This window comes from Nipponia nippon, unplaced genomic scaffold (genome assembly GCF_047370975.1).
Source record: "Nipponia nippon isolate SJK-2023a ecotype South Korea unplaced genomic scaffold, ASM4737097v1 scaffold_60, whole genome shotgun sequence".
NCBI lineage: Eukaryota > Metazoa > Chordata > Aves > Pelecaniformes > Threskiornithidae > Nipponia > Nipponia nippon.
This window is the reverse complement of record NW_028262381.1, coordinates 194,711-212,196: the sequence shown is the minus strand read 5'-3', so window position 1 is coordinate 212,196 and position 17,486 is coordinate 194,711. Positions and strand designations below refer to the sequence as shown.

General features: G+C 51.5%; 1 protein-coding gene and 1 pseudogene across 1 annotated transcript in view; one reads left to right on the top strand and one right to left on the bottom strand.

Moving 5' to 3' along the window:
• LOC148051284 (ubiquitin carboxyl-terminal hydrolase 42-like) overlaps positions 1–17,486 on the bottom strand; it is a 36,046-nt gene that overhangs the window by 6,572 nt on the left and 11,988 nt on the right. The window lies entirely within an intron of this gene.
• On the top strand, positions 1,013–4,321 carry LOC148051285 (olfactory receptor 14C36-like; annotated as a pseudogene).

Below are 17,486 nucleotides of genomic sequence, written 5' to 3'. Positions count from 1 at the left end.
GGGACTCCCCTCCAGCTGCCCACCTTTGGCCCTGGCCTGGTGAGCACCTCCAGGGCCTGGTTCTACAAGCACTGCGGTGCCATGGCTGTGCTGGGCCTTTGTGTATCGGCCGGAGCCTGGCACTTGGAGGGACAGGGTGTTGTGCCATTGTGCATCCATAATGGCTCAAGCTGGGAAGTGAGTCTGCAAGTCAGACCCAACGAGGTCCGTGGCCAGGCATGGCTGTGCCCATGGCTGTGGCTGGAGACCAGTATGCCCACAGCGTAGCTCAGGTCAGACTGACACTGGATTTCACATCCCTGATCCACTTTTCCCTGTTTGCAAGTACCAGATCCAGGTGAGCATCACCTCTGTTGGCACATCTGGCAGCTGGGCTAAGAAGCTGGCCCCAGGAACCAGAAGAAACCTCTGGGACTGTTTGCACCCTGCAGTTTCGCCTTCTCGTGAGCGTCAGGGTGATTAGAGTCCCCGGGGGTGATGTGGGGTCAATGGACTTCCTCCCATTGCTTAAGTAAGACTTTGTCCTCTTCCTCACCTGCTTCCAGCTATTTAGCTCCTACCACAATGTCTCCCTAACTGGTCTCTCCTGTGACCGCCACCCACAAGAGCTCACCCAATCTGCTGCCCATCCCATAGGGGACCTCCATCCATCCAGGCAGCTCCCTCCCACTGAGGGCATCCCCCTCCTGATCTTCCCCACCTCTCTCCTCTGAACAGCCTCTATCCATGCATCACAGAACCTTAAGGTTTCTGACCTGTCCCACCACACCTCAGCAGGTATTTACATCAATGTCACAGCTCTGTGACAGCACACAGGGCTCCATCCCCTCCTGTCTGTGCCCCAGGCTGAGGCCATTGGTGCACATCTGGGCTGCAGCCCCTCAGCTTGGTGCCACCAGGGCCAACCTCAGACTTGTCACAGATCTTGCGCCCAAGATCCTGTGCAAGCAAAGACTTTGCTTCAGAGCAGAGACATGCTGGCGTGGATGGCAGATGGCAATGTGAGGATGAAATGAGGGGCCCACAAGGTGAGCAAACCCTGTGCTCCCCAATGCCAGAGAGAAACAGGTTTGGACTGTGCGGCCCTGGCAGGAGAGGGCTTTGCTGTCTGCAATGTCACTGCAGCCCAGAGAGGCTGTGGTGGAGGTGAAGCTGATCGCCAAGAAGGACAGGTTGCTGCTGAAAATATCCTTGACTGTGGACATCCTGTTATCCAGGCACGCTGTGAAAATCATTCACCTGTTCCTTGATTGTACCATCAAGGAGGTGAACAAAGGATGGGGGTAAGAAGCATCAGCAGCATTTGAAAGTGTTGGCACATGAGTGGAGACCCTGCTGTGGTGTGCCTCGTACTCATGCACTGCCCCATGCATCTAACGGCTAGACGTGGGACAGGCACTGCTTCCCTGCAGTGGTGGCATTCAGTAGCTTGCTCCTAAGCCCCAAATCTGTCTGAGATGCCATTAGAGGTGTCTGTTAGTGACCAGCTCTGAACGGGGATTGCTGTCCGATAGGTCCTAAGATGCCCTCGTCAGATGCCCTTGTGCTGGGCAGCTTTGGCATCTGAGCTAGCACCACAGGCCGGTATTTGGCCATTAAAGTGAGCAGCTGCCCTGTCCCTGTCTGGGTGACTGGTCTCATACCCGAACAAAAGAAGGCGATTCTTAGACCTAACTCTGACAGAAATGACACAGCTGGAAAGGAGTGTCTCTCCCCAGCTGTGGGAGGGAACATCAGTGGTTGCTTCATTCTGTTTCACAGCAGGTTCCCCTGGAGCCCCAGGGACACCTGGAGGGAGCCCAGAGGGGCAGAGAAAGTGCTGCCTTGGGCTGGGCCTCTGCTGCTGAGCTGGGCTGGGCTCCTGGGCTGGAGGGAGCTGCTGGCAAGTGGGCAGCCCTGCAGAGAGACAGCTCTGCCCAGGAGCAGCTCCTCTGCAAAGCGCAGCAGGGCTGAGGGTGCTGCCTGCAGGCACCGAGGGGTGAGGAGCCAGCTAGAGAGAGGTTAAAGGCAGACGTGAGTGGGAAGGTGCACAGAGCTCACGGGAGCAGAAATCTCCACAGCCCTTGACACGGTAAGGCTCTGGCTGCAGGGCAATGCACTTGAGTATCCTGGAGGGATCTCCTAGAGCTGGCACATCCCGTGGTTGGTGCAATGGAGAGGGGTGTCCTCCAGAGCAGTGATTCTGTGCTGGGGCAGGGACCCTGCCGCCTGCCAGGGTCAGCTCTCAGCCTGCCCAGCGAGCTGCTCATGGCAATCTAGGGAGAAGCTGTGGGTGGAAGCAGCAACCCTCGTCAGGTTCTGCTGTTGAGAGGGTGCTGCATGGGCCAGGGCTGCTCACAGCTCCAGATCACCCCCAGGACATTTGCAGAGGGTCCTTTTGAAGAAGGACATTGAGGCAGCATTTACCCGAAGGAGAAGGTGGCTGGGTGGGCAGTGGGAGATGAGAATTTCCTTCTGCCTTGTGGAAAAGGCATGGAGACCCCAGTTCTGATTAGCACTTGTCTGAGCTGCTCCTCAGCCCCTGCAGGCACAGAGATGCCCCTGGACAGTGCCCTGCTGCCAGGAGGGGTCTGCAGGGCAGAGCTGAGCACACAGTGGGGGGGACTGGCTGTTTGAGCACAGACAGGGAGGAGATGTGGGGACAGAGAACCAGCCCCTGGCAGGGACAGCTCCCAGCACCAGAGACGTGGGCAGGGAGTGAAAGGGATCTGCTCCCAGAAGTGCCATGGGAAGGTGGGGATTCAGGCACCTCTCTGCCATCCCCTGCACTGCAGATGCCTTCCCTGGAGCAACTCCCTGGTCTCCTCTCCCACCCAGAAGAGCCTCTGTCCCTATGGCCCCAGGGTCCAGGGCAGGAGTTACCTCCTGCACAGCTGGACCTCCAGAAAAGAAGCACATGGGTCCTACAATTAATATTGATGTGTGCTTGTGTCTGTGAGGTGGAGAGCACAGCTGGGTATGGAGAAGGCTTCCCTGCATGCCTCTCTGCCTTCCTCTCCTTGCTTCGTTTTTTTTTTTTTTTTTGGAGCGTAGCAGTATCCTTCCTTGATTCCCTCCCTGTCAGTGATGCTCTTGTTCTCTGGGGTTGAGGTGGGGCTGCAGGTCAGCTTCTCTTCTAACTATGACTGGGGGTCCTTCAATGGAGGTGTCTTCATGGGAACTAGGTGTCCAAGCTGTATTTACAACTGTGAGGCACCATGTCATTCAGTTGACAGGGTTGGGGACTGAGCTGACTCGTTCCTCATTCAGCTCAGGGAGGGGGATTTCAATGAGAAATAGTACGTGATTTTCGAGAGAAGATTCTCCTAACTTGTCGCTGTCTATTCCTTTTTGGACAGTGCCCAATGCCCAGGGGAAGCAAATGCCCAATGACAGCTCCATCACCCAGTTCCTCCTCCTGGCATTGGCAGACACACGGGAGCTGCAGCTCTTGCACTTCTGGCTCTTCCTGGGCATCTACCTGGCTGCCCTCCTGGGCAACGGCCTCATCATCACCGCCATAGCCTGCGACCACTGCCTCCACACCCCCATGTACTTCTTCCTCCTCAACCTCTCCCTCCTCGACCTGGCCTCCATCTCCACCACTCTCCCCAAAGTCATGGCCAATTGCCTGTGGGACACCAAGGCCATCTCCTACTTGGGATGTGCTGCACAGCTCTTTTTTTTAATCTTCTTCATTTCAGCAGAGTATTGTCTCCTAACTGTCATGGCCTATGACCGCTACGTGGCCATCTGCAAACCCCTGCACTACGGGACCCTCCTGGGCAGCAGAGCTTGTGTCCACATGGCAGCAGCTGCCTGGGGCACTGGGTTTCTCAACTCTCTCCTGCACACGGCCAATACATTTTCCCTACCCCTCTGCCAAGGCAATGTCCTGGACCAGTTCTTCTGTGAGATCCCTCAGATCCTCAAGCTCTCCTGCTCAGATGCCGACCTCAGGGAAGTGGGGCTTCTTGTGGTTAGTGCCTGTTTAGTCTTTGGGTGTTATGTTTTCATTGTGGTGTCCTATGTGTAGATCTTCAGGGCTGTGCTGAGGATCCCCTCTGAGCAGGGACAGCACAAAGCCTTTTCCACGTGCCTCCCTCACCTGGCTGTGGTCTCCCTCTTTGTCAGCACTGTAATGTTTGCCTACCTGAAGTCCCCCTCCATCTCCTCCCAATCCCTGGATCTGTTGATGGCAGTGCTGTACTCAGTGGTGTCTCCAGCAATGAACCCGCTCATCTACAGCATGAGGAACCAGGAGCTCAAAGACGTCTTGAGGAAAGTGATTTCAAGGGCTTTTTTCTGGAGGCATAAACTTCCCTTCTGTCTCCACAAATAACTCCCACGGTAAACCATTCTAGGACTTCACTTTGTGAGGTTTTCTGTTATCATTAACATCACTATGTTTATAAGTATAATTATCATTATCATCATTATCATTATTGCTTCATTGCGCTTTCTCTGTCTTGCCTGTAGCATGTATTTATGTATGGCTACCACTGGGTCAGTGCTGACTCTCTCATAGCAGCTCTTTAATAAATGGCTTCTCCCCAGTGCAGTGCCTGAAGCCTCGACTTCTCTTCCAAAGCTGTTGCCAAGAGTGGTCATGAGCAACTGCACCCCAAAAGCGCCTGTTGCTCCCTGGACTCAGGAGCAAAGAGCTCAATGTCATGTTGCGACCTGTTAGAGAGCAAGGTTTGGATTCAAGTTTCTAGTTACAGTGGAGATGGTGAATGGTCACCGAGGTACATATGCAGGGCTGTCCCACGTGGGGGACACATCCCAGGGCTTCCAGATATGGCAGGCGATGTCCTTAAGGATGGGAGTCTGGAGTTGCCTGGGGAGCCTGGGGCATCTCCCTGGACAGCGTGTGCTTGGGGTGGGCAGTGACATGAGCCCCACAAAGTGAGAGGTCCCCCACAATGGAGTCGCCCAAAGGGCAAGTGCTAAACCCAGGGATCTGTAGGGGAACGAGGACTCTGCAGTCCCAGGGGAGGCAGTGGGCACCAAGCAGGTACAAAAAGGAAGACTGGAGAGTGATTCTTGTCACCCTCGGGCCCTAATGAACACACCTACTGTCCTTGGAAAAGCACCACAGTCCCTTCAAGCACCTGCCACATCCAGAGACCCCCAGGGAGGCAGATTAGCGGTAGCGATCCCCATCCAGGTCAAGACCCTGCAGGGAGCATGGGGAGGGGGCCAGGAAACGTCCAGCTGCATCAGAGGAGAGGTGGGGAAAATTCGGGTGGCAGCTGATGTGGGCTGGAAATTGCCTGGGGGAGACAAATTCTGGCATTGCGCTCATCAGCAGCAGTGCCCAGACTGTGGTTACCCTAAAGCATGCTCACAGTGCAGAGCCAGAAGTCCTTTCTGTCCATGACCCCGTGACCCCGTGAGTTTGCTGTTGCCCCTCAGTCCCTGAGCCCAGCACATGCCCTTGAGACAGTCTCCCCCAGCCCATATGCTGGCCCCAAAGTCACCCCCAGTCCTGACCCTTTGTGTTTTCCAGCCCTGGCCATTCACCATGGTCCAGGTGTGGGCTGATCATTTAAATGTGACCGGCTCCGCCTACACTGGGAGAACATCCAGCCCTTCCCCAACTCACACATGCCCAGACCCCGGCAGACCCCTGTCTATGAACCCCTGCACAGGACACAGCCAAATCTGGGCAGGGACCAGCGCTGGGGAGGGCTGCCAAAGCAGGAGGGCTGCAGAGGGATGTGGCGCTGAGGTCTATTGGGCAGACTGTACCAGGGGGAAGTTTTCCCACCCGCAAATGCACCCTGCCCCATTGATGCCTGCACAGCTGGGCTGTGTGGCAGCAGAGCTGCGCTGGTGCAGGGATGGGATGGGAATGAGAACAAGAGCCATGATGCTCCAGGAAGCTCTCATACTGCCAGGACCCCAAATGACCCTCACAATGACCCTCAAACAGGCAGGGCTGTCACCCCAGTCATAGTACTGGAGGGAGAGGGTGAGCTCTAACAGCTCCAGCTCTGCCAGCAGACTCTCTGAAGCCAGAGCAGCTCCCCACAGTCAGGAGAGCACTCACTGCTGCTCGCAGGCTTGGGGGTGCCTTGGGGGTGCAGCCCCTGGCACCGCTTCCAGGAGGCCCAAGACACAGAGGCAAGCATCGGTTCCCTGCACCGCAGCCCCTGGTGCCTCTTTCCCTGTGTCACCATCCTCTCTCAGGAGCACCACTGGGTGCATTACTCCCTGCCTTGGTTGAAGAGGAGCTGCTGGAGGTCGTCTCTGATGTCCTCCATGGCCCCTTGCTCTGCCCCAGCACCCAGCTCCCATTCACTACCACAGTCCTTCTGTAGGGCATGTCTCTGCTTGGATCTGGCCACCCCAGCCTGCCTGCATGGTTCCAGAGGGTCCTAGTGAGGCTGTGCTTGGAGAGGAGGTTGTGATTCTCCTTGGTCTGAGTACGTGTGATGATCTGGCTGGAGATCATGAAGGGAAGGAAGGGACAAGAGACCATAAAGACAAGCAGCAGTAAGGGGAATTTCTTATCAGGTTACATGAAGAAAAAATAAATACATCTATATACTCATACACACACATATAGAGAGAGTTTTTTAAACATCTATATACACATATATCACCACGATAGTTGATAAAGAGTGGATCAGGGGCACAGAGGTTTTCAAAACTCAGCTGGAGAAAGCACTGACCTCCCTGATCTAACCATAAACTTCTCCCTGCTCAGAGCAGACCTTCAGTTGTCCCTTCCGACTCAAATCCTGAAGGAAGAAGGGGCTGGACACGGACTCAGGGGTAGGGGACACTGCTGCATGTTGAGGCATTGCTGCCATTTATAATCACTGTTTCACCCTGTCCTCAGGGTTACAAGGTGAGGGAGATCATCCTCAGGAGGAGGCTCTGCTCCAAGGGACACCAGGAGTCCCGTTGGTGTTGGGATACTACAGAAAAGTTCTCAGAAACCCTGCCAGGCATTACAGACCCAGAGAATCACAGAATAGTTGGGGATGTAAAGGATCTCTGGAGATCACCTAGTCCAACAGCCTTGCTCAAAGCAGGGTCAGCTAGGGCAGGTTGCCAAAAGCCATTGGGTCCAGCTGGGTTGTGAATATTTCCAAGGATGGAGACTCTCTGGGAAACCTGATCCAGTGTTTGACCTCCCTCACATTTTAAACAAGTGTTGTCTTGTGTTCAGATGGAATTTCATGGGGTTTCATCTTTTTTTTTCTGTCACTGGGTACCACTGAGGAGAGTCTGGATCCCTCTTCTTCACTCCCTCCCATCAGGTTTTTTTACACTTTAATGAGATTCCCCCCGAGCCTCCTCTTCTCTAGGCTGAACAGTCCCAGCTCTCTCAGCCTCTCTTCATGTGAAAGATGCTCTGGTCCTCAGTCATCTTCATGGCCCAAAGCCAGACTCGTTTCTGCAAGTTCTCAATTTCATTGCACTGAGGAGCCCAGGACTGGACCCAGCACTACAGGTATTGCCTCACCAGTGCTGAGGAGAGGGGGAGGGATCACCTGCCTCTGCCTGCTGCCCTTCCTAATGCAGCCAAGGATGCTGATTGCCTTCTATACACATTGCTGGCACATTGCTGGCTGATGTCGCACTTCTTGTCCACCAGGACCTGCAGGTCCTATTCTGTAAAGGACCTTGCTCTTCCCTTTGTGGAACTTCACGAGGATCTCCTCTGAACCACTTCTCCAGCCTGTTGAGGTCCCTCAGAATCCCAGTGCAACCCTCTGGTTTATCAGCCACTCCTCCCAGTATCCTGTCATCTGTTAACTCCCTGAGGGTGCCCTCGGTCTCATCCTCCAGACCAGTAAGAGATGAAACAGTATTGGCCCTAATATTGGACCCTGGGGAACACCATGAGGGACTTGCCTCCCGCTGGAGTTTGTGTTGCTGGTCACAAGAGCCGTGAGCCCAGCAAGTCAGGCAGTTTGCCATTCCCCTCACTTTCCACTTCTCTAGTCCATTCTTGGTCTAGGAGGGTGTTATGGGAGCCTGGCTGAGCAGCTCCACAGCTCCTCCTGCTCGTCCTCCTTGAAGACAGGAGTGACATACGCTTTCTTCCAGTCCTCACAAGTCTCACCCAAAAGCCATGGGACCTTTCAAAGGTGACCAAGAGTGGCTTCACAATGACATTGGCCAGGTCCCTCAGCCCTCACGAGCACATCTTGTCAGCTCCCATGGCCTTGTTTATATCTGGTTTGTCTAAAGGTTCCCTAACCTGATCCTCCTCCACCAGACTTGCCCTCTGGTCTCAGGGGCGTGGGATTCCTGAAGGCCGGTCTCACCAAGAAGGCACTGGGTGCCTTGGCCCTTTCTGCATCCTCTGTCACTACAGCCCCAGCCCCATTTAGCAGCAGGCCCGTGTTTTTTCCCAGCCTGCCTTTTGCTGCTGATGTCACTGTAGAAGCTGCTCTTGTTCTTCAAATTCCTCCACAGGTGCAACTTCAGGTGGGCTTTGGCTTTCCAAGCCCATTCTCTGCAGTCTTGGGAAGTTATCGTTGATGGTCTCCAGAAACTGCCTGGATTGCATGCGTCCTGCCCTGTTGTCCTTCCAGCAAATATCAGGGTGGTTCAAGTCCTCATGCAGACCAGGGCCTGTGAATGTGAGGTTTCTGCCTGTTGCCTCAAGAAGGCCTCCTCTGGTGCTTCCTGCTCAGGTGCTCTGTACCAGGCACAACATCAGTGATGCTGGTCTGCCTGCTAATCCTGACCCATAAGCTCCTAGCTAGCTCATTACCCATCCCAAGGCAGAGCTCCATGCATTCCTGCTGACCTCTCAGGTAAAGGGCAGCTCCCTCTCCTTTCCTTCCCAAAAAGCTTGGATCCTGCCTGCATGTGCTTGAGGTCTTTGTCCCCTTGGCCATGGCAGCTGTCTGTGCTACTGGCATCTACGAGGAGACAGGTTGCTCTCATGGCACTGGGGCCTTATTGTCTCCTTGCAGCCCCTGGGAAGGCCGGCCACTGCCATACTCTTGTCCTTCACTAAACATCGCACATCCCACATCACCCTGCCCCAGGAAGAGCCCTGAGCTCTGTGAGGGACAGGATCTCCCTTCCCACAGGCTGGAGGTCAGCACTTGGCCTTTCTGCTGCATCAAGTCAACCAAGGCTTGACTCACATCAGAGCCACCTGCACAGTGCCTTTGCCTACCTGTAATCACAGCCTCCAGTTATCTGCTCTGACAAGTCCATGAGGAGGCTTTGTCAGTAATGGCCCTCAGTGGGGCCCATTAATGCTTCAAGACACCTTGGGTTTTGCTTCTGACTTTGACTTCTTGAGAGATTACTTCTGTCTCCTCTCAGTATCAGAAGTTCGTGGACGCAGAGCACCAAATACACCATGGGGCTCATTAAAATGAAGAAAGGCCTAAGGAGTCATGTCTCTTCCATCATCTTCATCAAGTCTTGTCCAGCTAATTAGAGGGGTTTCAGGAGTGGAGTTAAAGAGAAAGATTTCAATGACAACTTTGAAGACGTGATAGCAGCATTCTCCAGTTGATTATGATCCAGGGTCTCCTAAGGAGGTCTCGACCAGGAGGAAAAGCAGTCCCCTGAGTTCCAGCACTGTATGGGCATCTGTGCTCCTCGTCTCCCCAACCCCACCATTTCTCTCCTTCACCGCCTGGGACTTAGGTCACTTTTCCTTACATCAGACTTCTCCAGAAGAGAACTGGCTGCAAAGAGGCACAGAAGGGTTTTTCCTAATTGTTAAAAAAACCCAAGCAACCAAAAGTACGACATGATAAACAATAAAACACACCTTCACTCTGTGGTAAGTCCAAGCTGCCTCCAAAGAGGTTCGCTTTTCACAAGGGGTAACCAGACAAGAGATGTTTTAGAGAGACAGGAAATGATAAATAGAATTATAATTCAAGAGCTAGCCATAGAGACAGCTAGGCCGACTACTGAAAGAAAAGTTCAAAGTAGCAACTGGATGGGTGAGAGGTATCTGAATGGTCACAGAGGCAGAGGAAGGGGAACCTGGAGAACAATGGAAAGTGCATAAGTCCAGTTAGTCTGCTGGAAAGGTGACTTCAGACATGATCACTTTAGTCAGGACAGGTGGAAATACCTTGTAGTAAAGATAAGGGCTGGCGACCGGAAGATCACGTGCTGTACGGAAAGAGTGAAAGGTCGACCCTCCTTTGTCCCCGCCCCTTATAAAATGACACGCCTACTGTTGGGAGTATAAAGGTAAACTACTACGCAATAAACGGGGGAGTTGAACACCCACACTGCGTGTGCTGACTGTTCCTTCCCCAGCCCGGGTCGGCTGGAGATCCGTCGGTATAGCCTTGATATGTAACGAATGCTACATAGTGGTGACCCCGACGTGATCGGCTGCAGGTAGCAGCGATGGAGCTCACGGAACTCGTAAAGGTATTAAAATTGGTAGCGACGGAGGTGGGCAAGGATGGGGCGATAAGGAAAAGGCCCACGGGCGACTGCATCCAATGGATGCTACGCCGCGGAGTGCTCGGCGCTCCCACAGAAGTTTTTGGACACCCCAAATTGGGGGAAAATACGCAACGAGCTGACAGAAGTGATCATAAGCAATGTTGGAGGAGCCAGTGACCGGCTTCGCGCCTGGGGAACAGTAGAAAGGGTGCTCAAGAAGGGGTTTGCGGCAAAGCGGTGCTGGCTTGCCGCACGTAGCGCGCTGATGGGGCATGAAGTTCCTGGGAACGAAAAGCCAACGGGTTTAGTCTCGGAGGGGACACAGGCTGGCTGGGAGGGAGCACAGCCGGGGGGGCTGACCCAGACTGGCCAAAGGGCTATTCCATACCATATGACATCATGCTCAGCATATAAAGCTGGGGGAAGAAAAAGGAAGGGGGGGACGTTTGGAGTGATGGCGTTTGTCTTCCCAAGTAACCGTTACGCATGATGGAGCCCTGCTTTCCTGAGGATAGCCGAACACCTGCTTGCCGATGGGAAGTAGTGAATGAATTCCTTGCTTTGCTTTGCTTGCGCGCGCGGCTTCTGCTTTACCCATTAAACTGTCTTTATCTCAACCCATGAGTTTTCTCACTTTTACTCTTCTGATTCTCTCCCCCATCCCACTGGGGGGGAGTGAGCAAGCGGCTGTGTGGTGCTTAGTTGCTAGCTGGGGTTAAACCACGACAGTTTTTTTTGGCGCCCAATATAGGGTACAAAGGGTTCGAGATAACGACAGATTTAATTGGAACGTGCTAGATCGAAGTTATAGCAGGTATTGCTGTTTAGCTATTAATCGGCAGGTTTCTGTGCTTGCCACGGGGCTTGCTTGCCTTACTGTATATTAGAGTCTAATGCTCGTTAGTGGCTGCTTTTTGCTTTTGCTGCTTGCTGTACTGCTGAACTGCTTATCATCTTACTCCGCTGTGCCTGGGAACATTTTGATAACAGCAATGGCTATGTGCCTGGGCTGGCAGATGGCCAGGGCATCTCTGCTGTTTTTCTGTACTGCTGTGCTGGACAGGCTGGAACTCCAGTGTGAACTCGAGTTGAAGGGGTGGCCTGTGGGGCACAGACGGGGCCGTCATTACTGGGGACTGAGCCAACGGAGGAAGGGGAGGCGCAGGGAGGCTATGGCGCAGCGGGAACAAAGGAAAGGTGTTCCCGTTACGAGTGGGGAGTCTAGAGCAGCCACCCACGGAACCTTCGGCACCTTCTGCACCAGCGGATCCGCCACCTCCTCAATACCCCTGGGGAGAGTTGCAACAATGTGTGGAAAGGGAGCTGACTGATAGGTTGCTGGATTGGGTCCCGGGGGCCAATGTGGGATCCCAGCGGTATTGCGATCTACGTGAAGGAAGATGGCGGGAAGGAGAAAAGGAGGGCAAGACACCATCGCCTTCTGAGGACGCCCAGTTGCATCCCAGTGATCGACGGGTGCTGGACACACAGAGAGCAGAGCGCAGGAAAAGATCTGAGGAACAAGGAGAACCGGCGTCATGGCTGACGACACCTGGGGGGGGGTGGTAGGGCTCCCCCGGCACTGCCAGTGATACCTGAGCTATCAGAGGGACCCCTTACCCCTGGGGCAGTGGGAAAGCGAACTGGTATTACTTTGCAAGGTGCTCGCTCTGTGATTGTTGCTTATCCTGTGTGTTCCAAAGATCCCCTCTGGGAGGCAGGGGTAAACCCTCGAGGGTTGCAGCCCAACCAAATATGGCAGTCTGATGTTACGATTTATGAACCCTTTAATCCACGTAAGTATCTGCATGTTACAGTTGATACCTGCAGTGGAGTTATTTTAGCCACTATGCATGCTAAACAAAATGCTCTCGCAGTTATTTTACATTGGCAGGACTGTATGGCGCAACTTGGCATTCCACAAAAAATTAAAACAGATAATGGAACGGCATATGTTAGCAAGAAGACAAAGGACTTCTGCGCACGCTGGGATATTCAGTTGAGTCATGGCATTCCCTACAACAGTACGGGCCAAAGCATTGTAGAACGCGCGCATCGCACATTAAAAGGGTTACTCGACCGACTAAGGGAGGGGGAGAATATAGGCCCAGAAACAGGGGTTCCCCCTCCCCTTGACCCTCCCTTATTTCGGGCACAGCGTCTGTTGGCAACGGCACTAATTACCTTAAATCATACCATTCGAGGGAACACCTATAAAACCCAGACTGCAACCCAGGCACATTTCCGGCTCGATGAGAACGAAGGGCCTTACCCTTTGGTTCAAGTACGGGACCTGCAAACCCGTGAATGGGGGGGCCCGTATTCCCTCCGTTGCCTGGGACGTGGGTATGCGTGTGTGCAAACCGAGAAAGGGATGCTAGAATGGGTACCCAGTCTAAATATTCGACCGTATAGACATTAATCAATCTATTGAGTCTTATCTTGACAGGTTACCATTTCCCTATGCATCCTGATGGTGTGGGGGAGCAATGAGGGAGCTGCGATGAACTACTGGCTGGATTGGGCAAAATCCATGAGCGTAACGGATGCGTGTCTGTATATGCCGGCTATGGGACAAGCCTCTACCTGTCTATTGTTCACCCCCTACTTCACTAGAGATAAGGAGGACAGTTGCTGCCACAAGTCAAACCAGAGCTCCACTATCCCAGGCTTACAAAACTGGAATGTTAATAACGCCCAAACTTTTAATAACCGGGCTCATAGTCTTGTTACTTGTTCTTGACCTTGTTGTGCTATTACCCTGTCTGTTACGCTTAATTATGCGTTCTATGAGTCGTATATTAAGAAGTCTTACCACATATCGATTATTTTACGCGCAGCTTCCCCAGCAAGATCCAGAACTACTGGAGCTAAGGGAGGGGGAAATGTAGTAAAATAAGGGCTGGCGACCGGAAGATCACGTGCTGTACGGAAAGAGTGAAAGGTCGACCCTCCTTTGTCCCCGCCCCTTATAAACTGACACGCCTACTGTTGGGAGTATAAAGGTAAACTACTACGCAATAAACGGGGGAGTTGAACACCCACACTGCGTGTGCTGACTGTTCCTTCCCCAGCCCGGGTCGGCTGGAGATCCGTTGGTATAACCTTGATATGTAACGAACGCTACAATACCTGAAACATTAGGGAGATGAAATGCACAATATAATACAGAGAGTAGTAGCAAGGCAAGTTGTCCTGGTTTCAGCTGGGATAGAGTTAATTTTCTTCTTAGTAGCTGGTGTAGTGCTGTGTTTTGGATTTAATATGAGAATAAGGTTGATAACACACTGATGTTTTAGTTGTTGCTAAGTAGTGCTTACACCAGTCAAGGACTTTTCAGCTTCCCATGCTCTGCGTGGCGTACAAGAAGCTGGGAGGGGGCACAGCCAGCGAGGCTGACCCAGATTGGCCCCAGGGCTATTCCACACCGTATGACGTCATGCTCAGTATATAACTGGGGCGAGTTGGCCGGGGGGGAAAGGATTGCTGCTTGGGAACAGGCTGGGCATCAGTCAGGGGGTGGTGAGCAATTGTGTCGTGTATCACTTGCTTTGTACATTATTATTGTATTATATTACTATTATTATTATTATTACTACTACTACTACGATCATTCTATTTTATTTTACTTCAATTATTAAACTGTTCTTATCTCAACCCAGGAGTTGTCTGACTTTCACCCTTCCAATTCTTTCCCCCACCCCACTGAGGGGGAGTGAGGGAGCGGCTGTGTTGTTCATAGTTGCTGGCTGGGGTTAAACCACAACACAAGTACAGGGGGAAAGCTATGTATCTTCTCACACGATTAATACACATCCTGAAAATTCTGGCACTTTGGCATGAGAGTAATTACACTGACATTTTATTGAAAGTATTGAACCTTTTCAGCTGATTAAAAAGTGCTCTTTTTTTTTTTTAATATTGAAAAATTTTCTTAGGTTTTCAGGCTGAGTCCCTCTGTCTGACCATAAGCACCCAGTGCCACCTCTAGAGGCCCCAGTGTATCTGAGGTGCTTGCCTGGGACTGGCAGTTATCAGAGACCAGAGCCCCTCGGGAGCTGCAGATGGAGCCTGGGCAGAGGATGCCAGGGCATCTACACTGGCACCAGGCATCTACACTGGCACCAGGCATCTGTGTCCCTGGAACTGCATCCTTCCCAGCACATGAAATCACCAAAGATGAGCAAATACAACTTTAATACAAACCAAACCAAATCCAGGAGGATAAGAACACAAAGAATCTGAGAGGCTTAGCATTTTCTTCATTCTAGGTCATTTTCTTATTTTCTCTGTTGGTTTTATTTTTTGGTTTTGTGTCTGGGTTTTTGGTTTCTTGGATTTTTGGTTTTTTGGGTTTTTTACATTTTCTGATGCTAGTCAGGCCTACAGCATTCAAAGAGATCATTTTCTGTCTTGCAGAAAGCCCAGTGCCCCCCTCAAAAGAGTCCCTGCCCAGGACTGTGCATATCCCTCCTCACTCTTTGCACACAGCAAGTCACATTCGGGTGCCCAGCTTTCTCACCTGCTACAGGGGAGCAGAGTGACCAGTAGCATTGAAACACCTTGGGTTTTCAATGACTACATTTGCGCTCGTCTTACATATCTGTTACAGTGGCTTCCTAAAGGAGTTCTTAGACATCAAACCACGTTTCCTTTTCATCCCCTACAAGGTATGTGATGCGTGACACTGGTGTAGGTAAAGAAATAGATGAGAGTGGTCTCACTCTGTATGAAACAATTCCGTGCAGATGTCTATGACCAATCAGGTTGTCTAGACTTCCCTCTGTAGTCAGCGGAGAGCAAGAAGTTATTTCAACTGATATGCCCAGAGGTGCTTTTCTGGTGGTTACCAGCTAATGCTCCAGAAGGGACCCCGGAGGTCCCGTGTCATGTTTCCAAGCTACCCCAGGGAATCTCAGGCAGAAACAGACTCTCTACGTGGCCAAATTATTCAAGACCCGAATGTGGATCTTGTCATGAGTTGAAACCTAGCTCAAAAATAAATCTAGGCAATAACTGAAGAAAAGTCATCTTTCTCTAAACTTTAAATTTTTTTTTGCCAGGTCTAATGATTTTTTTGGTATCAATTCCAATGATTTTCTTCTTTCATTTTACTGGCAGCGCCAAGTGTGCACACCACAGGTGTTGCTCTCTCACTCTAGGAGCATATTTTTGTGTAGTCATTCATAAAACCACATTTCTCACCAACGCTGTTAGCGGAGAAACTTTGTTCTGAAGAGCCACTCAGTTTACGTAGGTCAGATCAATCCGCTCCTGAACCAGCTGGAATCTGCTTTTGGGCAATTCTGGGCAACGATCCTGCTCTTTCTCTTACTTCTCCACCAGCTCACGGTCATTGCAGCTGTGGCTATCCTCAGCACTGATATACCCATCCAGTTTTGCCTTTGTTATGAGTAACGGAGTGCAGCCCAAGTCAGCTCATTAATGCCTGTGACAACAGATTATCTTCAGCATCCTCTGGGATGCTCCTGGGCTGCTGGTGCCCAGCCCTACTGGCCATCCAGTGATTTGGGGCGTATTAAACTACACCATGAGAAGCAAGACTTGTGACCATGAGGCTTCCAGATGCCGGTGTACATATCAAAGGAGAGGAGGGCAGCGGGTGTTGATAAGGATGTCTTGGATAGTACAGGTCCTGAGCATAACGCAAATAGTAGGAATAAGTGGTGGAGATTGTACTGGGGCTGGCTGGGATGGCATTAATTTCCTTCACAGCAGCCAGTGCAGTGCTGTGCATTGGCCTTGTAACCAACCGAGTGTTGATAACAGTCCAGTATTTTGACTGTTGCTGAATATTGCTCACACACCAGCAAGGTTTTTTCCTTTACCTACTCTGTCCCCACAGCCAGTAGGCTGGGGATGAGCAAGAGGATGGGAGGGGACACAGCCAGGACAGCTGACCTGAACTGACCAAGGGGATATTTCATACCATATGATGTCATGTTCAGCAATAAAAAATGAGGAACCACAAGTTCTCCCACATGTGCTCTTCTGATTCTCTTTCTGCCATTCTGCTGGTGGAGTGTGAGCTTGCAATGGGTGGGTTCTTAGTTGCTGCCTGGGCTCAACCCACCACACCTGCGTACAGTCTAGCAGTGCTGGAGTCAAAATTCTCTTTTCCTTTATTGAGAACTTTCATACTGCCACTTGCTTGACAGACAGATAGAAAATGTCTTCTTCTTGTACGTTGGTCTAGATTGATGAGGGTTGGCCAGAGTGTTGGCTATATGTCTCAGACAATATTTACGCACCAGGAAAACTGGCCATTACTGTGCTAGGTCTGTGTTTTTGAGTATTTGTCTTAACCCTTCACCTTCGGGTGTCCTCAGGACCCATTCCAAACTGCATTGGCTGGCTTTTGGAAATCCCGGGCCAAGGGTCTGGGTCATGGGTTGTTTTTTAGCTCCCAGATGGACTGCAGCAAATCAGCAATGTGGAATTCCCCTTTTAAGGTGCCCTACCCGTATAGCATAAAAAAACTGCACTGTTGGATGGAAGGCAGGCCTTACTCCTGCACACAGAATGCCCTCAACAAATAACTCTTTGTTCATTTAATATTTGGTTGGCTGACTTCAGGTATTGTCCCCAACACACCCTTGGCTGGACTCAAAGAGCATTTTGTCTGGGAAGCTATCCTAAGAAACAGCCTCATGCCAACTTCATTCTGTAAACTGAGGGACAAGCCCTGCAGTAGAAGTGGAAGGTTCATGGGTGAGGGTGGTAACTGAAATGACGAGCGATACATCTTTTGGCCTGGCTCTCTGGATGCTCAGAAGCAAAAGAACGCTGAAGAAAAGTAAATCTGGAATTGCTGCTTACAGAAAACACATTTAAAACTCCTTATCAGCCAGTTGGAGCAGCAAAATTCTTGTTAGTGTTTGCTTGTGTGAAGGCAGCATGGGAAGTGCACAGAATCAAATAGACGATGCAGCTTGAGCTAAAATATATGTTAAGGAGCAGAAGGGTGGTACAAAACTCCACCAGTGGGTGATTAAACAAGGGAAATGCCCTTGGAGGTTCCATTGTTTTAAGGTAGCAGATCCCACCTCTTCAGCCTGTGAAGCATACTTGAGTCACTGCAAACA